This window comes from Tamandua tetradactyla, chromosome 1 (genome assembly GCF_023851605.1).
Source record: "Tamandua tetradactyla isolate mTamTet1 chromosome 1, mTamTet1.pri, whole genome shotgun sequence".
Taxonomy (NCBI): Eukaryota; Metazoa; Chordata; class Mammalia; order Pilosa; family Myrmecophagidae; genus Tamandua; species Tamandua tetradactyla.
The window spans coordinates 124,113,844-124,138,536 of record NC_135327.1 but is presented as its reverse complement, the minus strand read 5'-3'; the positions used below and the strand labels follow the sequence as shown (position 1 = coordinate 124,138,536).

The following is a 24,693-nucleotide window of genomic DNA, read 5'->3' as shown; positions in this document are numbered from 1 at the left end:
CTCATATAGTTATCATTTGCGTGCTGGTTTGAAGTTATGTATCCCAGAAAAGGCCATGTTCTTTTTTTTTCATGATTTTTTTTAAATTTATTTTTTATTTATAATACTTAACCACATACAACACAAATATTCTCATCATATGATCATTCCGTTCTTGTTATATAATCAGTAACTCACACTATCATCATATAGTTGTATATTCATCATCATGATCATTTCTTAGAACATCTGCGTCAATTCAGAAAAAGCAATAAAAAGAAAACAGAAAAAAATTCATACATACCATACCCCTTATCCCTCCCCTTCACTGATCACCAACATTTCAGTCTACTAAATTTATTTTAACATTTGTTCCCCCTATTATTTATTTATTTTTAATCCATATGTTTTACTTGTCCGTTGATAAGGTAGTCGAAAGGAGCATCCTCAGACAAGGCTCTATAAGGTAGTCGAAAGGAGCATCCTCAGACAAGGCTCTCACAGCCGCACAGTCACACTTCGACAGCCTTATCATCATACAATTATTTTCAAGGAACAGGCCATGTTCTTTTAATCTGTTCCTGTGGGTACAGACCTATTGTATTTGGGACCTTTTTTTTTTTAATTAATTAATTTTTTTGGGGGGTAGCACCTTTTGATTGGGTATTCAGTAGGGATGTGACCCATCCAGTTCAAGGTGGGTCTTAATCCTTAATTGGAGTCCTTTATGAGAGTATAAAAGTCAGATTTTAAAAGCTGATAGAGCTCAGAGAGAGCTGAGAGAGAAAATCCCGGCAGATGCTAAGGAGACCAACAGAAGCTCAGAGAGGAGGCCACTGGAACCAGGAGCTAAAAGCAATGTAACTCAGGAGCAGAGGACCAGCAGACACCAGTGTTTGCCTAGCTATCTGGCAAAGAGAACCCCGGGTGCCAGTAGACTTTCTTCAGAGGAGGTATTGTCCTGTTGATGCCTTAATTAGGACATTTTCATGAATTTAGAACTGTAAATTTGTTAACTTCCCCATTGTAAAAGCCAACTCAGTTCAGATATTTTGTATTCTGGCAGCTTTAGCAAACTGAAACAATTTGCTTAGTTATTGTACTTATTTCCTCAGTGCTTTACCAGTCTCCCAGCCACATAAACCACCACCTACCTGCTACTGCCCTCTACCATTCTATGTCGTTGACCATTGGGCCTGCCAGCCTGTCCTACTTGGCAGATCCACAACCTCTCACTGGGCCCCTAACTTTGTACAACTTTCTATACCCCCAACACACACAACACCCTTTTATCTTTTGCATCTGAGCCAATTGGCCCACACCTCTGCTGGTCTTTTTTTTAGTTGGAGGATCATCACACACATACAGTCCATACATAGTATACAGTCAGTGACTCTCAGTATCATCACATAGTTGAATATTCATCACCATGATCATTTTTAGAACTTTTATATCACTCCAGAAAAAAATAAAAAGAAAAATTCATACATCCCCTACCCCTTACCTTTCCCTCTCATTGACCACTAGTATTTCAATCTACCCATTTTTACCCTTTATCCCCCTCTATTATTTATTTATTTTTTATCCTTATTTTTTTACTCATCTGTCCATATCCTGGGTAAAAGAAGCATCAGACACAAGGTTGTCACAATCACACGATCACATTATAAAAGCTTTTTAGTTACATGATTGTCTTTAAGAATCAAGGCTACTGGAACACAGTTCAGCAGATTCAGTACTTCCCTCCAGCCACTCTAATACACCACAGACTAAAAAGGCATATCTGTATAATGAGTAAGAATAACCTCCAGGATAACCTCTAGACTCTATTTGAAATTTCTCATCCACTGAAACTTTATTTTGTTTCATTTCTCTCTTCCCCCTTTTGGTTAAGAAGAGTTTCTCAATCCCATGATGCTGAGTTCCAGCTCATTCTGGGAGCCTTGTGCCATGTTGCCAGGGAGATTTACACCCCTGTGAGTCATGTCCCATGTAGGAGGAAGGGCAGTGAGTTCACCTGCCGAATGGGTTTAAAGAGAGAGGCAGCATATGAGCAACAAAAAAGGTTCTCTGAGGGTGATTCTTAGGCATATCATAAGTAGGCTTAGTTTCTTCTTTGCAGGAATAAGTTTTGTAGGGGCAGACCCCAAGATCAATTGATTAGGATTAAAGCATGGCTTTTCTAGGATACATATATCCTTTCAAACTGGCACAGCATCTCTCCCTTTGGTCTCACAGAACTTGAAGTTTAAAATATGGACGTATCATCCTTTACTCTGTATTCTGATTTACCTTAGTCCTATCCAAATCTGCTTCATTCATATCTCTAATTGAAGTCTGATCACTTTTTCCACTTTTTAACAGTTGCTGGATGGGGAATTGCTGACTTTCATAGCTTCAGTGCTGTGATTCAGAGTCTCACGTGTCACATAAATACCTGAAGTTTCAGGGAATGACAAGGTTATGCACAAATAGCACAGTATCTCAAAATTTAGAAATAACAGTTACAGCTCCTGAATATATGTGATTGCTGTAAGAACTTACCATCTAGGACCCTTTACAAATCTCAGGGAATAGGGAGGCCCGAGAAGAGGGAGAGAAACTGGGAATGGACAGTTCATGGAGAGTCAGAACATGCACAACATTTATTGATTATGTTCACAGTCTTATATGGGTGTGGTTCATGTGTACCCCTAAACCATTGCAATAGTACCATCAAAGATCACTGATCACAGATCACCAAAAAAGGTATTATATTGAAAATATTATTGAAAAGTTTGAAATAGCGCGAGAATTACCAAAGTGTGACACAGAGACATGAAGTGAGCACATGCTATTGGAAAAATGGTACTGATTGCTCATCACAGGGTTGTCACAAACCTTTAATTAAAAAAAAGTGAAGTACAATAACACAAATTATGCAGTTTTAATACATAATATTGCTGCCATTAATGTTGAGAGACTATTTTCCCCACTATCATTGAACATTTTCCTTTGAAAATAAATTGAATTGTAAAGAGGTTGCTAAGTAACTTTATTTTGCATTTCACTAACTCAGAGCCTCAGCATCTTTTTCCATATTTATTGGTCATTTTTATTTTTGATTCTATGTATTGCTTTTTCTTATCTGTTCTTATTTGCTAGCCAGAATTCAATATACCAGAAACAGAATGGCTTTTGAAAAGGGGAATTTAGTAAGTTGCTAGTTTACAATTCTGAGGGCAAGAAAATGTCCCAATTAAAGCAAGTGTATAAAAATGTCCAAATCAAGGCATCCAGGGAAAGATACCTTGGTTCAAGAAAGCAGATGACATTCAGGGTTTCTCTCTCGACTGGAAGGGCACATGGCAAGGTCTGCTAGCTTTCTCTTCTGGCTTCTTGTTTCATGAAGTTCCCCAGGAGGCATTTTCTTTCTTCATCTCCAAAGGTCTCTGGCTGTACGCATTCTCCTTGTGACTTCTAATTCTGTTGTCATTCTCTGCTCTCTCAGAATCTCGTGGCTTTCTCTCTTGTTCTCTCGCTTTTTCCAAAGTGCTTCTTCTTTTAAAGGATTCCAGTAAAACCAGTCAAGACCCACCTGGAATGGATGGAGGTCTCTAGCTAATCAAGTTTAATACCCACACTTGATTGAATCACATCTCAATGGAGATAAGCTAATTAAAGTTTCCAACCTATAGTACTGAATAGGGATTAAAAGAAACTGCTGCTTCCACAAGTTTGATTAGAATTAAAGCATGGCTTTTCTAGAGTTCATAAACCTTTTCAAACTGACGCAATATCTCTATCCATTTTTTTCCTATTGGAATTATTTTCCTCATCAATTTAAAGGGGCTGTTTAATGTATAAATTTTTTTCCTAAATTTTCTTCTAACCTTGTACTGCCTTTCCTTTCAATCATGTTCAGCCATAAAATGTAAAAGTAAAAAAAGGTGATAAAACAATTAAGGGGATTGTTTTCCTCCTTAGTGAGAAATCAGCAGTCATTAACCAAGGGCTGGTAACTTAGCTCCACAATGCTATCAGGAATGCTGCTGCATTTTTTCTTTCTTTTCAGTCATCATCCGTACACCTTTAGTCCTGAGATGGCATTCCAGGCTGAGCAGCAACTTCTTTCTGTTTCTTCCTTCATCATATGTAGCTCTCCTTGTTTTAACTGAGGCTCATATCCAGTTTGGTGACTCTCACCTCTGGGGATGGGGCCAAGACAAAGCAGGTTTCCAGTAATAAATTTTTTTAAATCCTTTTTCTCTTCTTTAAAAAATTAACTTCTTATTTTGCTTTCTGTGCCCTAATAAATGTGTATAGAATGAGGTGATAGAATTTTTTTTCTTTACACCGTTAGGCACCCATGTTTTGAATGAATTGTCTTTTCTGAGTTATTTACAAGTAAATAGATAAATTTTATTAGAGTCTCAAATTGGAAACCAATCTTGTTGGTAACCTAGAGCTTTATTTGTTGAATGAGTAATGAATTATTAAAGATGTTTTATGTGCCAGGAACTATGATAAGCAATGGGTATAAAACTGAATATGGTATGATCCTTTTGATTACCTGATAATTAGAGAGGTAGGTAAGTAAGCAGTTATAGTATTAGTTGGTAAGTTGCATGTATCATAGAGATGTAGGGTATCTAACCTACATGATGAGGAAAGGTTATAGAGAAAATATCTTTTAAGCAGGCACCTGTACGACTAATAGGAGCTAGTCTATTGAAATGGAGCTTGTGGGAGTGGGGTGGGGTGCATTCCAGGAATATACAAAGTACTGTAGGGGAGAGAGCATATGTTATCTTTGGGGGAGCTTTAATAGTTCAGTGGGCAGAGCTGAGTTATAAGAGGTGAGCAGAGGAAATACATTCTGGTCTTGACAGGGCCTTTTTTCTTAAGGGCTGGTAGCCTTTAGAAGGTTTTAAAATGCAATCGGACAAAACCAGATTTGTGGTTTTATAAAATTAGTCTGGTTGTGGGAGGGAAAATGGAGTTGGGGATGCAGTCTAGAAGCAAGGGCACATATTAGGAAGTTTATCTGTTATATTAAAATCTGTTCCAGGGTTAGTTAAATAAATATTTTTTGAACACCTGTGTACATGTAATATGGGGGAAAATACAGAGTTGCATAAAGCATATAGTTCCTATAGTCAAGGAGTTTATATTCTAAAATAAGGACTAGGTATCTACAGTATGAGACTATATACTAATGTCACTTCTGTCCTATTGTGGTAGTTTGAAGCTGTATGTACACCAAAGGAACATGTTCTTAAACTTGATCCATTCCTGTGGGTGTGAATCCATAACAAGTAGGACCTTTAGATGACATTACTTCAGTTAAGGTATAGCCCACCTCAAACTGGATGGGTCTTAAACCTATTCTTGGAGTCCTTTATAAAAGGAATGGATGCACAGATAGGAAGCAAGAAGCTGAGACTGAACTTGGAAGAGACCAAGAGGTACTGTCATGTGCTTGCCATGTGACAGAGCAACCAAGGATCACTGGCAGCCAGCCTCAGGGTGCCACAGTTTTGGGGGAGAAAGTATCATCTTGATGAAGCCTTGATTTGGACATTTTCCTGGCCTTAAACCTGAGCAAATAAATTCCCGATCATGGTATTTGTTTGAGCAGCCTAGGAAATTAAAACACCTATAAAATAAAGGCAAGTTAAGTACTAGAAATAAGGCTTGAACCCAGAAGATCTTCATGACAGCAAAGCCCTTATTCTTTCCATGTATATACCTCACTGCCTTTCATAGCACTTATTTCCCCTTGACTTATTTGTCTGTTTGTTGCTTGTTAGTTACCTCAGAACCCTTGTGTAAGGTTAGAGTACAATTAAATTATTTTCCTTTTGGAACACAAAGTGTCAAATGGGCTCCTCTGTGACTCTTTTTCTAGACACTCTCTGAGTTGAGTGGAGTTTAACCATGAAGATAAACGTGCTGCTGATCAGAAAAATTGACATGTTGCTTGAATGAGAGAGTTGTTGTGAACAGTCTTGAGATCAGTTTCTGGGAAATTAAGTATTGAACTGATAGGACAGTTGGATGCATTCTTATTAATGTTAAGGTTCTGATTTATACATTTAGTATATTGAGCAAGGAATGAGAAAAGGTCAAAATTATTACCAATAAGTAAATAATAAAGCAGTGGTGGTTTTGATGATGTTTGTGTTTATTTCCAGAAGCAGTTGTAAAAGTAAAGATTGTTCTAATGTTTTCAATCTAAATCCTTAATTTATTTAAAGCTATTAAGCTAGCCATTTATACTCAAGCCAGATGAAGATAGCTAAAAATAGTTCATTTATCTTTGGTCTTTTCAACTTTTGAAAGGGTTGTTCTTGCCATGTGATCTCTCTGGGCTTCAGTTTTCTCATCTATCGAATTGATGAATTTGCATTAATAATGTCTGATTATTCTTGCTCTGAAATGCGACTTGATGTAATGTCCACAATTTTAGGGTATGATATTCTGATTTAAAAAGTTATCTTTTTCTATAGAAAAGGGAGGATTAAGAAGGCAAGATAAAGGTCTAGCTGATAATTTGTTATCATTGAATGAGTTAAAAAAATGGAAATGTGGAGAGTTCTACCTCTGATTTTTCATCTATTCGGAAACTCTTTAAATGTGGGCTATATGCCAAATACATAAGGCAACAGAAGGTGAAAAATAATAAATTCAATGTTCAAGGCTTTTGTAATCTAGTAGCCTTTTCCAACTCACTTTCTTTGAGATAATTGAACCTTAATGTTCTAAAGCCATGCTTCTCAAACTTTATCATGTATCAGAATCATTTCAAGGGTTTAATATACAGACTGCTAGGTTCCACCCCCAGAGTTTCTTACTTGGTAAGTCTGGGGTGGGACCCTAGAGTTTTCATTTTTAAAATTCCTATGTGCCACTGGTGCTCCTGGCACCTATTGTATGAAATAATTTTTCTCTTATCCCTCTAGAATGGTACTAGTTGTGTATAGTCATTAGGAGGATTAAAAAATACTCAACCCATTTTTCTGTATATGTGCTTTAGATAAAGAATTCTATTTCAGAAAGGCTGGATGGGTAGTGTTCTAGTTTGCTAGCTGCCGGAATGCAACACACCAGAGACGGATTGGCTTTTAATAAAAGGGGATTTATTTTGTTGGTTCTTCAGAGGAAAGGCAGCTAACTTTCCACTGAGGTTCTTTCTTACATGGAAGGCACAAGATGGTCTCTGCTGGTCTTCTCTCCAGGCCCCTGGGTTCCAACAACTTTCCCCAGGGTGACTTCTTTCTGCATCTCCAAAGGCCTGGGTTGAGCTGTTAGTGCTGGGATGAGGAATGCCGAGCTGCTTAGGCCATGCTACTTGGCGCTCTCTCATTTAAGCACCAGTCAATTAAGTCAAACGTCACTCATTGCAGCAGACACGCCTTCTAACTGACTGCAGATGTAATTAGCAGCAGATGAGGTTCACATACCGTTGACTTATGTCCGCAGCAACAAGACTAGGTATGCTCACCTGGCCAAGTTGACAACTGAATCTAACTAACACAGGTAGGGAGATTTTTATTTTAAAAGAATGCAGTCAACTATAATTCCAAAGGGAATTTCAGAAGGTAAAAACAATTGCATGGCCACATAGTAAGATTAATCTGGAAATCTTGCTTAGAGTGGATTGGTGTGGGAAAAGACAGGATGTAAGTTCATTTAGTTTAGAGATTCTCTCATCTATTCCTGCTATCTAAGATACAATTTGAAGGAGACCTCTTTCCATTTAGAATTTTTTGCCCCTCAACCTAAGTAATATCATCCACACTTCAAGGACAGGCTTTAAATATAGCACATACCATAATGTCAGTGTACCAGCTTGTAACCTAAAAGCTGTATAGTCAAATATTGAACTTCATAATTCTCCTCTTCTATCTTCCGTGTTACCTACTTTACTCTTTACTCCTTGGTGTAGTTTCTGTATACATCTGTCTCCTTCATTGGATTACTGGTTTCTAATTTTTGTATCTTGTTTAACATGTATATATTTAATGATTTCTAATTCATTTATTTCTGATAGGTGAATTGCAGCATTTTAAAATTGGAAGATGTATGTGTGAAAAAACATTAGTGGAGTTTTGTTTCTCTAAACTTTTTGTTCAAGCAGTTTAATGCCATCTACATTGTCCACTTGTATCCCCAGCCCAGACGTCTCTCCTCATTTCCATTTTGTATTTCCCCTTTTGCCTACCTGACATCTAATAGGCCCCTCAAATGTAAGATGATTATATATAATCTCTCACTCAAACCTCCACTGCTTGGAGTCTTCCCCTCTCAGTATACTGGTAACTCCATCTTTCTGGGTGTTCAGTTCAAGAACCTTGGAGACATTCTTATCTTTTCCTTCTCTCTAACTCCTAATACCAGTCTGCCAGTAAATTCTGTCTGTTCTTACCTTTGGAGCATATCCAGTTTATCCAGGCTACCACATACAGCAACTTCCTAAATGGTCTCCCTGCTTCTAACCTTGCTCCCACTCCGTTAGTCTTCTCGACAGCCAGCCAGGGTAATTCTGTCAAATATAAGGTTATTTCACTCCTCTGCTAAAAATCCTACAGTAGCTTTCCTTTTCACTCAGAATAAAAGCCTAGTGATTTACGAGGGCCTTCAAGACCCTGAACAGTCCTTCTACCCCCTTTATTTTTCTTTACTTGATGTCTTACTGCTTTTTACACTATATTATATTAAACTACACTACAATAACACTGGCCTTCTTTCTGTTCCTTGAATACCTAGGGCATGCTTCTTTGCACTGGCTGTTTCCTCTACCTGGAATACTCTTTTCCCTAGATACCAGATGTCTCATTACCTCACCTCATCAAGTCTCTACTCACAGGTCAGTTTGGTGAGGACTTTCCTGATCATGGTTTAAAAAAATTATGTCTCAGCACTATCTTCTTCCTAGCTTTATTATTTTTAAAATAACTGCTTGTACTACTGAATGTAAAGTATAAACTCCATCAGGACAGGGATTTTAGTTCGTGTTGTTCCTGATGTATCCACCTGCACCTAGATCAATGCCTGGCAATTTATTATTTTATATGATTAGAAGACTAGCCTCTTCCTCCAAAAAATACACTTTAATGTGATAGTATTCTCACGTAGGCTTCTAATCACCCAATTCCTAATCTTTATTATTCTGCCTCTTTCTTACCTAAAGGAAATATGCTATGGCTCTCATTTGGGTGTGAAATTACAGTTTGACTGATTTTTATTGCAATTACTTCCCATGACATAAACTGTATTTCCTAAGTTTATGTATCATTTTGAAAAATAAGTCAGTATCCTTTAATCCTCCTTAAAAAGCATTTGAATTTAATTTTATTGCTGTCATTGAGTATGGTATTTCCTAACAGTAAATTTGGTATTTGCTTTTGAATGACTCTGTATCATGATTTATAACTTTATAATGCAGATTTTTCATATTCTCCAAGATAGGTCAATACTTGTTTCCCCCTATAAACCTGATTTCTTTTTTACTTGCTATGGAAGCATATGCTTTGGATTTTCTATTTCAGTTGTGCCCTATTTTCAGGTCATGTTTTGATTCATGTCCTAACTTTTCAATTAAAAAAAAAACATCTGTAACACTTCTGTTGCTATTTCTTCAGGTGCAGGGAGGCATAAGTAGCTCAAGTCTCAGTTCTTTTTCAGATATTTAAGGCCACGATATTCATGTGTCCTTCATATTCATTAAGACATAGAGAATACAAGGTAAATTCAGAAGCATTAGGCAAACCACATAGGATTAGGGTTCCTATTTCTGATCATGAGGAATTGTCAGTTTCATATTAAGTTCTCTGGCTTTGACAACAGACAGACAAGAGAAGTCCTTAACCTTAGTTATCTTTTGTTGCCATGGAATATGCTTAATGCTAAGATTCCATATCAGTAGCTAAAGATATATAAAGTATGAAAAGTTTTCTCCAGGTGTATGCTAGGACTTGAATGTTAACAGTTATAGCAATAGTAGTGGCTTTACTGAAAAAAAAAGAGCTACTGCTGCGTAGCTTAAGGCATCTTGTAGGAAGAATAAAAAGCATAGGTTCAAAGATACATATGACCTATAATGATAAATTAGAACCAACTTAATTGTAAAACACTAGGGAAAGGACTAGATTATTATCTGGTTGATAGAATTTGGTATTGTTAAAATAATGTATTCAAAGAATATATAATCACATGAGAAAATACTCATGATAAAAGTTAGGTACAAAAAAAGGATTCCAAATTTATTATATAGCATGAACCATTTCTATATATGGCTATGTATGTATAGAAAAAAGGCAGAAGAAAATATACTAATATATAACTGATTATTTCAGTTCAGTTTTGGGGATTATGGTGATCTTTACATTTTCTTCTTTATACTTTTCTATATATTTTCCAATGTTTGTGCTATATTTTATTGAATAGTATTTCGAAAGAAAAGAGAGAAGAGTGTTTGAAAATAGATATATTATGTGATTCTAGGAAAGTAATTAATTAGTGATAATTATGATGGCTACATTATATTGAGTGCCTACTTTTCAGCAAACATTGTCTATACTTTATACATATTATCACCTTTATTTTACAACAGATCAGCAATGGAGGTCTTATATTATCTACATTTTACAAATTTGGAAAAGACTCAGAAATTTTCAGTAGTTTGTAAGCTAATAAGCTAATAAGTAGTAGAAACAAGTGGGTCTCTCTTCTTTTCCTGCCCCCTGAAAAAGATTCTCCCTTGTCTGATGCAGCACTGTTACCAAAGGGATTGGGAATCCTAATCATAGCCACCAGGTAGTGAGAAACTGAGGCTGTACACGTAGGGGACAGACCTGAGGAGAGGATTGGAAGTTGAAAGTCCTTACAGCCCTGAGCATCTAAATGGCACAGCCTTGCCACCAAGACTGAGAGTTGCCAGTCATTACAATGGATTTATTGTCCAGTCAGCTGGATTCAGGCCTCTGGCTTCTGTGCCCTGATGCCAGCGGCACGTGTTGGTTGGACTTTTACATTAGTACCTGGATTCCCTTACCCATGCTGTTCTGTCCACTGATCCCAATTCCCCCAATGTGGAATCTGCCAGGCCTGAGAGAGATTTGTCCTTAGGGCCAGTGGCTTTGATTCTTTGTCCACCAGTCCTTGTGTGTTAATTCCAAGCTGTCTAGGGGCTGTCCTTGCTCAGGGAGCTCGGGCGGTCTGCTTTCAGGGTATCTTTGGCCAGGCGTCTCCCCGCCCTAACTTGGACCCTTACTTGCCCACCATGCTGTACTTGGCTTCTGTCCCCAGGGGATCGTTCGTACCTCCTACCATGCCAAGGTTTTTTTTTTCTTTCAACTGGGGCCAAAAGTCCAGGGAAACTATAAACTTCAATAAAAAGATAAAACTCTGGAGAAAAAAAAAAGTTTAGAGTCTCAAGGCCATAAAAATGCCAAATTAATGGGTGGGCTCAGCAGGCAGAGTTCGTGCTTGCCATGCCGGAGACCCAGGTTTGATTCCCAGTGCCTGCCCATGTGAAAGAAAAAAACAACAACCAAATTTAAACATCAACAAGTGGAAACTTTCACTCAAGAAAGGCCAATCATGTCCAGGGGTTCTCTGTCAGCCAGGAAGGCACATGGCTAGCACCTCCTGTCCTTTGCTCCTGGGTTACATCGCTTTCAGCTTCTGATTCCAGTGGCTTTCTGTATCGGCTCTCTAAGTATTTCCAAATGTCTGTGTCTAGTGTCTGCTCTCTGTGTCAGCTCTTTTAAGGATTCCAGTTAATTAATTAAGACCCACCATAATTGGTTGGAGTCATATTTCCATGGAAATATCTAATCAAAAGGTCCTACCCAAACAGTAGGTCTGTCCCCACAAGATTGGATTAGAATAGAGAGCAAGGGTTTTCTGGGGTACATAACCGTTACAAGCCAGCGAATTCCACCCTCTGTACCCCCAAAAACATGTTCTTTCCATATGCAAAATATATTCATTCAATCACAATACCACAAGAGCCTTAAATCATTCCAGTAACAATACACTTACAATACCAACTCAAAAATGGTTCAGAATTACATCAGAGTCAGCTACATGCTTGGTCTGTCCTAAGGCAAAATTATCCTCTGGCTGTGGACCTGTAAAACTCAGAACAAGTTGTCTGCTGCCAGTATACAAACTCAGAACAAGTTGTCTGCTGCTAATATCCAAAGTCATATGATAAACATTTCCATGTCCATAGGAAGAAATTGAAAGGAAAACAATGGTGACGAGACTCAGACAGTTCTGAAAACCAGTAGGGCAAACTCCTTTAGATTTTAAGGTATGAGAATCATTTATAAAATGATGTTTCCTCCTCAGGCCTTGAGAAAGTGACAGTCTCATCCTTTCCAAAGGTTTACACAGCAGCGCTTCTCTCTCGAAGCATTGGAATAAGGGTTTTAACATACCCAAGCCTTGGGGAGACCACCTTGTTCTTGTCCCCACCTTCTTCAAGCACCTGGGTGGTGGGACCTAGACATTCTGTCATCTTTGGGGCATACGCTCAACCCCTTCAGCACAGTGGGGTGGTGGCAAGGCTCTCCCCAGTCCCCAGGGAATGTGCTCCAACCTCTCTGAGGCCTTAGGGGACAACACTCTTCCCCAGCAACGTAGTGGAAGGCCCACCCTCTGCTTCTGGGGAAAACTCACCCTCTCCCCATGAATGGGTGATTCACTCTCCTGGCCTGAAATTTCCTGGCTCCAGACCTTAACTTCTATGGTTCTGCCTTTGAAGTCATTTTCCCTTCAATTTGTCCCTTTTTTGTCCCTTTTAGTCCAGATTGGCAGCGGTTCCTTTTCTACTGATCTTGCAGAAAAATTGTTGACTTGGCATGCAGCCTACAAGGGTCAAAACCATCAGACAGTAGGACTTTCCACACATCCTTTTTGGATAACTCCATCTCCAATCCTGGCCTTTTCTGAAATGGCTGACTGGTTCCACATTTGGTTAAGTCCTCATGTGGGTCACTAGTCTCTGGGGTCTCACTTTCTGGAAGCCCAGAATTTCCTGGTTTCCTGGAAGCCCATCAGTTTCTGGTTTCTTTGTACCCAAGAGTTCAGTTCTCAGCTTATCTCTTTCCTCTCGCATTTTATCTAGCTGTAAGGAGAATCCAGGCTACATTTTCCACATGTAGTTTGGAAATTTCCTCAGCTAGATGCCAAGGCTCGTTGCTTTCAAATTCTGCCACCCATCCAACACCAGTACTCAATTTTGCCAAATTCCCTGATAGTTTGAAACAAGGTTAGCCTTCCTTCCAGTTTGCAGTAACACGTGCATTATGTCTGTCTAAGGCCTTATTGGGAGAAACTTTAGTGTCCATGTTTCTACCAATAGTCTCTTCAAAGCAATCCAGGCCTTTCCTTTTTACCTCCTCACAGTTCTTCCAGTGTCTTTCCCTTATCTGTGTAAAAAGCTGTTATAACATGTTTGATATTTGCAAATCACAGCACCCCACTTCTCTGGTACCAAAATTGTTTTGGTTTGCTAAAACTGCCAGAATCCATTGTACCAGAAATGAATTGACTTTTATAAAGGAAGTTTGTTAAGGTACAAATTACAATTCTAAGGCTGAGAAAATGTCCAAATTAAGGCACTAGCAAGAGGTTATCTTCACTCAAAGGCCCAGCAATTCCACTTCTAGGTATATACTCAAGGATAGTAAAACCAAGGTCTCAGTCACTTGTACACTTGTGTTTATGGCAGCATTATTCACAATAACCAAAAGGTCGAAACACCTTTGTCCATCAACCAATGAATAAACGAAATTTGGTATATACATACAGTGGAATATTATTCAGCCATAAGAAATAATGAAGTCATGAGACGTGCTACAAAATGAAAGAATCTTGAAAACATGCTCAGTGAAATAAGCAAGGTACATAAGGACAGATATTGCATGATAACAATTATAAGATGACTAGAAATAGCAAATTCTGAGATAAAGTAGATTAGAAGTTACAGGGGGTGAAGGCATGAAGGGAAGGAAGAGAGGAGAAAAATGTTAGTTGTACTTTGTTAAAACAGATGAAGTTTGTGTTTCTCACCTTCTTTAAAGCATATTTTAAAAATCTTGATCTTTTGTTGAGTTTGAAAGGGTCCAATAATAGCATTTCTATTCTCTGTCTGAGTTCTGAACCAACTGAGAAGATAAAACATACCTACTTTATTCTTCCCAGATTTACTAATATCCCTGAGGTGGAGTGAGATCGGAATTATTGTACCAATTGGACTCTTCAAATAGAAGAAATCTTTAGGAATGGGAAAGAAGTGTTTCCCTCATTGCCGCTTTCAAATTTCATACTTTTGTTTAGAAGTCAATATAAAAACACTGCTGAAATGTCAAAGTGAGGTGCATTGTATAGTCCCTGAGATACATGGCAATATACCTCTCTCTATATATATCCACACAAATACATAGATATAGATTGCTTACTCTGTGTCAAGAGTTATGCTGTTGTTTATGGGCATAATAAACACACTTCCCAGAACATTCAGGACAAGTATTATTTCACATACTACATTTGTTCTTTGCATTTTTCTACTGTGTGTCTTAATTTTACTTTTTTAGTGTAAACAGATAGAATATTCTGTACACATGTGAGAGGACATGCAGGCACTTTTGCAAAGAGAGGTGAGAAAGGCAGAGGTAACAGGCAGTGTGAAGTCATTTGCTTTTATGGATTAGCTTTACTTATTTCTCCTCTCCCTTCCTTGTTTGGGGCTCTTCCTCTTTTCCTCCCTTCTCTCCAGGGTGGTGCCTGGTGATAGATAGTGCATTTGGGTGGGTGGGTTGGCTCTACCCTTCTCCATAGATGACTCACTCAGGTGAACAGTCATTTGGCACCAAAATGCTGTTCTTTTCAGAGATACCTTTCTCCTTGAGGCCTGACCACTTGTGCCAGTTAGAAACTATTATGTACCCCCCAAAAGCCATGTTTTAACCCTGATCTAAACTTGTGGGGGCAACTTTATTTTAATCCTGATTCAGTACTGTAGTATGGAAACTTTTGATTAGACCCTCTCCACAGAGATATGACATGCCCAATAGTGGGTATGGCCTTTTGATTAGATGGAAATGTGACTCGACCCATACGAGGGTGGGTCTTGATTAATACTAGAATCCTTTAAAAGGGGAAACATTATGGAGAAACCTCAGATGCAGACACTTGGAGAAGAGTTGCTTCAGAGCTGACAGAGACACAGATATTTGGAAATGCTTTGAGTGCCAGCAGAGAGCCTAGACACAGATGGAGCCCTGCAGACATCACCATGTGCCTTTCCATGAGATGCTAAGCAAGTCAGAACCTGGAGTTTTGTCCTGGAGGAGGTAAGTGAAGGCCCACAAATGTTTAGAGAAGAAACCACTGGCATCAGAAGCTGGAAGCAGCAGAATTGGGAACAAGGACTAGCAGACGCCAGCCACATGCTTTCCCAGATCAGCCTTCCTTGAGCCAAGATATCTTTCTCTAGATACCTTCATTTGGATATATTTATGGCCTGTAAACTTGTAACTTATTAAATTCCTTTTTTAAAAGCTGTTCCATTTCTGGTATATTGCATTCCGGCAGCTTTAGCAAGCGAGTACATCACTTTTTAGAGTTCGCCCTTTGCTTAACCAGCCACAGCCCTAATTCTAACACTACCTAATTTCCCCCCTCAGAGACTTCTAACACCCCTTAATCTTAAGGGAATTTGGGCCGATTGTCCATCTTCTGTAATTGATTATGACCCATGGGTCATAGGTCCTACTTATGGGAATATAAAAGTATCTTACCATGCTAGTGATGGTGGCTGGTTGAACATGGGGCAGCAGCAGCATAGCCTCTGGTGAGGAGAAGTTTGTGAAAAGTCTAATCCTGAAGAAACAAGCCATGTTTAAAAATGAGAAGCTTAAAAAAGGCAAGGGTTGTGTATCTTAATTTTGACTTTGGGAAAATGGACTATGGGAATTATCTGTGGGAAATACAAAAGCTGTATAAGACTATTCTTACCCATAAGTTTACATTTGACAGGATAAATAAAACATTTCTTAAGGACAATAAATCTATAGATTTATTCATATATTTTAATGTACTCCATAGTATTCCATTTTATGCTTATTTTATCTATTCTCCTGATGAACAACTTAGATTATTTCCACTTTTTAAAAAACCAACTTCAGGTTAATAGTTTTTCTGAGGAGTGTCGGGCAAAGGGATTATGTCAGAGAGGACCTAATTATGCGTTATTTGTTTGAAAATATAGAGATCCAAAACAATTAGAAAAAAGAAATAACTTTAAGGACACGAAGTAATATAAGTGAAAGATAACAGTGATAAGAATTCTGAGGGAAAGAATACTTTCAAGGGTATTTCTTTCATTCTTTCAATAAATATTAAGCTTTTTTAATGTGCTAAAATGTTACCTGGTAGCTTACACTAGCAAATAAAGCAATTGTGGTTTCTGCCCTTACTAGATGACAGTTTTAGTGTAGTTGACAACCAGTAAACATGTAAATAAATCCAATGTGTGGCAGATGTTTTGAAGGAAAGTATAAGATTTGAGGTTAGAGAATAATGGGACAGAATTGAAAGACCTACTTAACTGTGGTTAAGGAAAGTGTCTCTGAAGACATAATATTTAAGACAAAGATAGAAGGATGAGAAGACTTTTCAGCCTAAGTAGAAGAGAGGAGGGAGTAATGCTAGGAGTGTTTCAGACAGAGAACATACAAATGCACAGTCCCTGAGGTAAAAAGAAAAGGAACCTGACCTATTCAAAGAACAGAAAAAGTGCTGGTATTGTGGCTGGAACGTACTGAACTAGGGGTGTGAGGGATTTAAAGATAAGGAGAGTAGAAGGGGAATCATTATAGTAACCTAAGCAGGAGATGTCAGGCCAGAACTAATATAGTGTTTAGTTAGGGTTCTCTAGAGAAACAGAATCAACAGGAAATACTCGCAAATGTAAAATTTATAAAGGTGTCTCACGTAACCGTGGGAACACAGAGTCCAACATCTGCAAGGCAGGTTGTGAAGCCAATGATTCCTGTGGAGGGTCTGGATGAACTCCAAAGGAGAGGCTCACCGGCTGAAGCAGAAAGAGAGCCTATTTCTTCTGAATCCTCCTTCAAAGGCTTCCAGTGATTAGATTAAATATCACTCATTGCAGAAGACACTCCCCTTGGCTGATTACAAATGGAATCAGCTGTGGATACAGCTGATGTGTCATGATTTCATTCTGTGAAATGTCCGCATCGCAACAGACAGACCAGCATTTCCCCAACCAGACAAAAAGGTACCACCACTTGGCCAAGTTGACACATGAACCTGACCATGACAAGTAGGAATGGAAATTTCCCATTTCTGCTTGGGAAATGACTGCTTTAAAGACTGCCTTCTTATTAAGATTGGTGTCTATGTTTCTGACAGCTTTATAATAATTAAATTTTCCATTTCCAATCAATAACACTCACTGCCTCTCTCCCTTGAACTATTGGTATCATTATGTATTCCTAAAGTATAGGTACCTATAACCAACTTTTAAAGTTTGTTTTAACTGTATACAAAGCAATATTAGGCACTGTAGATTTAAAAAAAAAAAAAAAAGGCAAAATAAGTAACCCTGAGGTATAATATGGTCCCTAACTTTAAGGAACCCACATTTGCCTTAGAACAGTAGGATATATATGTAAAAATGAGTAATAAAAGATAGTTTATTTTTAGGAAAATATTACATTCTAATGATACAGAATTTTAAATTTTAGATGCTGTTAACATGCTCTTGTATCAGTGTGTCTTTAAAATTTTTTTTACCATAATTATAATTCTAAGGGTTCTAAGTAGATGAATTGTATTTTAGATGTATACCACATACATTTATTGTATGTACATTTGTAAACCCAGTGATTTTCCTTGGGTTCCTTTTTCTTTTACAACAGTATTTCTCAGTGAATCGTGGTGGTGGTAGGTGGAGGGGCAGTGTACTACTGCCATTTTGGGTGTGTCAGTTTTTTTGTTGTGTAGGGCTGTCCCACACATTTCACAATGTTTAGCATCCCTGTCCTCTGCCAGTTAAATGCTTTCAGTGTCTCCCAGAAATTGTTATATCTGAAACACCCCAAAATATTTCTGAATATCCTGGTGGGATGATGGTGGACAATACCATCACCAATTGAGGACCACAGTTTTAAAATATCTGCTTTGATTAAAGTATACTAAATATCAATAAAACCTATGTGCAGAGATGTCCATGTCTTATTCTCCTTAGTAAACGTGTTGAATTGAGAACTAATTTAATATACTCCTGAAATCCCATTAAATGACAATAAAAGAAAAAAGGGGGCTAGATCTACAAGGTTAAAAAGAATAAGAGAGGAGACACAGTGGATGAACAACTTCAAGAAAACTTTGCAAGCTGAAAAGCAGATACACAAAAGGCACCTGATTTTGTTAAATTGATTAAGCTAACTTCAAATCTAATTCTCCACCTCAGAAAGAAAAAAAAAAAAAAAACAGACTAAAGAACACCAAAAAAGCACAGGAATAGGAGGCACAAGTAGCTATGAATGAAGAAGTATGGGGTATCTCTAAAAGAAACATCAGAGATTGAAAAATCGGTGTATGGAGTAGTATCAACCACAGATGCCCTGCCCCAGCACATTGCAGCTGCACTATTGCTTCTCTTCTGTCATGGAGGATATGAGGTTTATTATCCGGATGATGTGTACCAGAAGGACAGGGACAGCTGAGGGTGCATAAAATGCACTATTTGGTAATGGGATTAAATGGAAACGTACTAAATTATGAGACACCTCCCGCAGCTTCCTTTCCCCAATTTGCCTAAGAACAGATCTAAAGATTCTGACAGTTGGGTTCCCTGGTGAAGTTCCCCAGCCAGTTTCATAACTACTTTGGTGCCTGCTGGTTGCCAAGCCCTGCTATTATAAATATGCTGAAATAAACAACTTTATACATGTGTCTTTGTGTACCTTCCAGGAATTATCCTAGGGCAGTATCTGTTAAACTTTTTTACACTATAACCCATAGTGATAAGTAATTTCATATCATTATCTAGGCTACACATACACTGTATGTATTTGTATATAAATATTTACCTGAAACAAGTTTCATAAACCGTACCCTTTGTATGTGGATGTACTCTGATATGTTTATTAAAAGTTGGGAGATAGACAGATGGTTCAAGGTGGTTCAGTGGTAGAATGCTCTCCTCATAGACAGGGAACTAGGTTCGATTCTGGACCATGCATCCAAAATAAAATTGCCCTTGTTAAACATTGACTTCATGTCTCACTAATAAATTGAGAAATTTGAAAAAATATATTCTGTATATTAATAGATAGAAGTAAATTAATATGTATAGAAAATACATATAGATAAGAATATATAGAAATCAGTATCTATATAAGTAGAATTCTTCAGACTAAGATGTTTTCATTTTCAACATGAATAAATATTACAAAATTACAGACTCCTTATTCCAAATTATACTTCCCACAGCAATGTATAAGCATTCCAATTTGTGTTTCCAGACTCTTCCCAATCTAATAAGTACAAACAGCATCTGTGACAGACACTGTGCATATGCTAACTCAATCTTTATTTCTAAATCTTTCCTTTCTTTTTGTCTCAACTATGAAAACCTTAAAAGGTCACAGTTTCATTCCCCAGATTGTCTTGTAGTTAGGGGTAGATATGTGATCCAATTTTGGCCATCAAGACATATGTTTGGAATGCATTCTGGACACATAGCAGCCCATTTTCTGACCTTGTGGGTAATAGTCTCAGACTACGAAAGGCAGAGTATACGAAGAGGAGGACTTCAAGATGTTGATGACATTGTATAGTTTATATAAATTTCTGGACTTACAGTTATGTGATAAAAATAAACCTTTACCTGATTAAGCCACATTTATTGGTTTTACAAGTTCCCTCATCTGTGACTTGCCTCTTTATTCCTGTATTAGTTAGCTTAGATGGGTTTATGCTATAGAAACAAATGACCACAAAATTGAAGTGGCTTATAACAAACATTTATTTCTTCATTCACTTATGTGTCAGCTGTTCTCACTGTTCTCTTCATTCTGGGACCCACGCTGAAGGTGGTCAGGAATATTATGCTGTACAGTTAAATGACCAAGTCTGATATCAATGGAGCAAGAAAGTGTAATCCTCTTGTAGAGAGGGTAGTGAATAACTGGGACAATAATACAACCTACCATAGTATCCTTTGCTTTTTTGTCCTTAGCAGTTTATAAAAATTCTTTATATATTCTGGATACTAACTAGTGAATTTAGCTTTTGTAATTAAATCTGTGATCCATCTCATACTAACTTTTTTCTTTTTAATTTGACATCTTTATTGACATATGGTAAAATTCACCCTGATAAATTATACAATTCAGTGGTTTTCAGTATAGTCATAAAGTTATATAGCCATCACATAATCTAGTTTTAGAGCATTTTCATAACATCACAAAGAAACCCATTCTAATTAGCAGTCTCTTCTCCTAACCAGCCCCTACCCCCCACCTGGAGGCAACTGCTAATCTACTTCTTTCTGTATGGATTTGCCCATTCTGGATGTTTCATAGAAATGAAATCATACAACATATGGTCTTTTGTGTTAGGCTTCTTTCACTTAGCATAATGTTCTCAAGGTTCATCTATGTGGCAGTATGTATCAGTGCTTCATTCTTTTTTTTTTTAATACAATATCATCATATAGCCGTGCATTTGTGATCACAATTGACTTCTTTTGGTAAAAATAATATACACAAAAGCAACAAATGTCAAAGCACATCACAACAATTGTAGAACAGATTTCAGAGTTTTGTATAGGTTACAATTCCACAATTTTAGGTTTTTACTTCTAGCTGCTCTAAGATACTGGAAACTAAAAGAAAGATCAATATAATGATTCAGCAATCATACTCATTTGTTAGACCTTATCTATTCTGTGTAATTCCACCATCACATTTGATCTTTCTCCCACTCTTTAGGGATATTTGGGCTATGTCCGTTCTAACTTTTTAATGTTGGAAGAGGCTGTTGATAGTATGGGATAGGGTGATGGAACTAGTTGATGTTCTGGAGAGGCTGCCCCCTCCGCGTTTCAGGACTTACCTGGTCCAGGGACCCATCTGGAGGTTGTAGGTTTCTGGAAACTTATCCTAGTGCATGAACCTTTGTAGAATCTTATATAAAGTCCTAGGTGTTCTTTAGGATTGACAGGAATGGTTGTGGTTGGAGTTTGGCAAGCTATGGATAGGTAGCAATGTCTAACTGAAGCTTGTGTAAGAGTAACCTCTAGAGTAGCCTCTTGACTATTTGAATTCTCTGAGTCACTGATAGCTGATTTGTTACACTTCTTTTCCTCCTCTTGATCAGGATGGCATTGTTGATCTCATGATGTCAGGGCCAGGCTCATCCCTGGGAGTCATCTCTTAAACAGCCAGTGCTGTTTGTTTGATCGCAGCCATTCTTACAGGTGTGAGGTGGTATCTCATTGTAGTCTTGATCTGCATTTCCCTTATAGCTAATGAGAATGAGCATCTCTTCATCTACTTTTTAGCCATCTGTATTTGCTCGTTAGGAAGATACCTATTCATACCTTTAGCCTATTTTAAAATTGGGTTGCTTGTTCTTTTGTTTTTGTGTTGTATGATTTCTTTATGCATACAGGATATCAAACCTATGTCTGATGTGTGATTTCCAAATATTTTCTCCCTTTGAGTTGGCTGCCTCTTCACCTTTTTGGCAGTCTTTTGAGACGCAAAAGTATTTGATTTTGAGAAATTCCCATTTATCTATTTTTTCTTTTGTTGCTTGTGCCTTGGATGTAAAGTTTAGGAAGCTACCTCCTATGACAAGGTCTTGAAAATGTTTCTCTGCATTTTCTTCTAGGAGTTTTATGGTACTGGTTCTTATATTTAGGTCTTTTACCTACTTAGGTTTTTTTTTTCTTTTTGCCATGGACAGGCTCCGGGAATCAAACCTGGGTCTCTGGCACGACAGGCAAGAATTCTGCCACTGAGCCACCATTGCACCACCCTAGAGTTAATTTTTGTATAAGGTGTAAGGTAAGGGTCCTCTTTCATTCTTTTGGCTATTGATATCCAGTTCTCCCATGCCCATTTATCGAAAAGACTATTTTGTCCCAGTTCAGTGGATATGGGGGTCTTGTCAAAGATCAATTGACCATAGATTTGGTGGTCTTTTTCTATGTTCTCGATTCAATTACATTGGTCAATACTTCTCTCTTTGTGCCAGTACCATGCTGTTTTAACCACTGTGGCTTTATAATTTTTAAAATCAGGAAGTGTTAATCTTCCCACTTTGTTCTTTTTTTAGGATGCTTTTAGCTATTCAAGGGTCTCTTCCCCTTCCAGATGAATTTGGTAACAAGTTTTTCCAGGTCTTCAAAGTAGATTGTTGGAATTTTTATTGGTACTGCGTTGAATCTGTAGATCAATTTGGGTAGAATTAACAGCTTAACTACATTTAACCTTCCTATCCATGAGCATGGAATGTCTTTCCACCTATTTAGATCTCCTTTGATTTCGCTTAGCAATGTTACGTAGTTTTCTATATATGAGTACTTTACATCCTTAGTTAAGTTCATTCCTAGATATTTGATTCTTTTAGTTGCTATTTTGAATGGAATTTTTCTTTAATTGGCTCCTCAATTAGGTCATTGCTTCCATATAGAAACATTACTGATTTTTGCACATTAATTTTATATCCTGCCACTGTGCTGAATTTGTTTATTAGCTCAAGTAACTTTGTTGTGGATTTCTCAGGATTTTCCAAGTATAGTATCATGTCATCTGCAAATAGTGAAAGTTTTGCTTCTTTATTTATGATTTGGATGTCTTTTATTTCTTTTTCCTGCCTGATTGCTCTAGCTAGAACTTCTAGTAGAATATTCAATAATAGAGGTGACAGAGGGCATCCTTGTCTTGTTCCCGATCTAAGGGGGAAAGCTTTCAATCTTTCTCCATTGAGTACAATGCTGGCTCTGAGTTTTTCGTAGGTGCCCTTTACCATATTGAGAAAGTTTCCTTTGATTCCTACCTTTTGAAGTATTTTTTATCAGAAAAGGATGTTGAATTTTGTCTAATACTTTGCCAGTATTAATCGAGATGATCATGTGATTTTTCCTGTTCATTTTGTTAATGTGCTGTATTACATTGATTTTCTTGTATTGAATCATCTTTGCACTCCTGGTATAAACCCCACTTGGTCTTGGTGTATAATTCTTTTAATGTATTGTTAGGTTTGACTTGCTGGTATTTTGTTCAAAATTTTGGCATCTAATATTCATTAGGGAGATTGGCCTGTAGTTTTCCTTTCTTGTAGCATCTTTTCTGATTTGGGTATTAAAGTGATGTTAACTTCATAAAATGAGATAGGTAATGTTCGTTTTTCCTCATTTTTTTTGAAATGTGTGAGCAGGATTGGTGTTAGTTCTTTTAGGGATGTTTGATAAAAGTCCCCTGTGAAGCCATCTGGCCCTGGGCTTTTCTGTTTAGAAAAGTTTTTTTTATGACTGATTGAATCTCTTTACTTGTGATTGGTTTGTTGAGAGCTTACTGTAAAGCTCTTACAGCAGTCACATATATTCAAGAATGTAATTGTTAATTCTGAATTCTGAGATACAGAGCAGTTTGTATATAACCTGGTCTTTCCCCAAACTTCTGGTATTTTGTAACACTTGAGACTCAGAGTCAGAGCTCTGAAGCTATGAAAGTGAGCAGTACCCTATACAGAAGCTGTTTTAAAAAAAGTGGAAAAAGTGGTCAGACATCAAGTAGAGATATGAATGAAGCTGATTTGGATAGGACTAAGGTATATCAGAAAACTGGGTGAAGAATGATATTATCCATATCTTAAAACTTCAGCTTCTGTGTGAGACTAAAGGGAGAGATGTTTATTTGGTACAAAATTTATGTTTTGGTTGCATTTCCTGATTTAACTTGTGTGGTCAGTTTAGTTCAACCTCATAAGTACATGGAATCTTGAACAGGGCATGAGATTTTGTTGATTTGTCCCAGAGTAATTTGGGCAGTGAGTAAAGAAGTATTTGCAAGGTCCCCTTAGGGGAATGGGGAGAAAGGGGGAAAGACTCAGTTTCCCCATTTGGAAAGTTTCTGATACCTTCACAAGCAGTGGGGATAACCAAATCAATAGGCCGAGCCCCTGATCTTGGGGTTCTTCCCTATGAAACTTAGCCCTGCAGTGGATAGGCCTACTTAAAATTAGGCCCAGGAGTCTCCTCCAGAGAACCTCTTTTGTTTCCCAGATGTGGCCTTTCTAAGCCAACACGGCGAGCAAACCTACTGCCCTCCCCCTCTACATAGGTCATGCAAATATAGATGTCCAAGAAGTGCAACATACTCCAAACAAAATAAATCCAAATAGAACTACCCCAAGACACATACAAATCAGAATGTCAAATGCCAAAGATAAAGAGAAAATTCTGAATGCAGCAAGAAAAAAAGTGATCCATCACATACAAGGACGCTCAATTAAACTAAATTCTGATTTATCATCAGAACCATGGAGGCAAGAAGGCAGTGGTATGTTGTATATAAGATCCTGAAAGAGATGAACAGCCAGCAAAGAATTCTTTATTTGGCAAAACTGTCCTTCAAAAATGACAGAAGCTGAAGGTTTACTAACAACAGACCT

General features: G+C 37.7%; 1 protein-coding gene across 11 annotated transcripts in view; it reads left to right on the top strand.

The window, feature by feature from the left end:
- Positions 1-24,693, top strand: part of ANKIB1 (ankyrin repeat and IBR domain containing 1) — a 212,979-nt gene that overhangs the window by 4,618 nt on the left and 183,668 nt on the right. For 7 of the 11 annotated variants that reach the window (XM_077156336.1, XM_077154237.1, XM_077158857.1 and 4 more), the window contains exon 2: positions 8,731-8,830. The exons of the other annotated variants lie outside the window; for them this stretch is intronic. The gene's annotated coding sequence lies outside the window, so the exon portion shown is untranslated. The remainder of the gene's footprint in view (positions 1-8,730; positions 8,831-24,693) is intronic. 11 annotated transcript variants of the gene reach the window in all.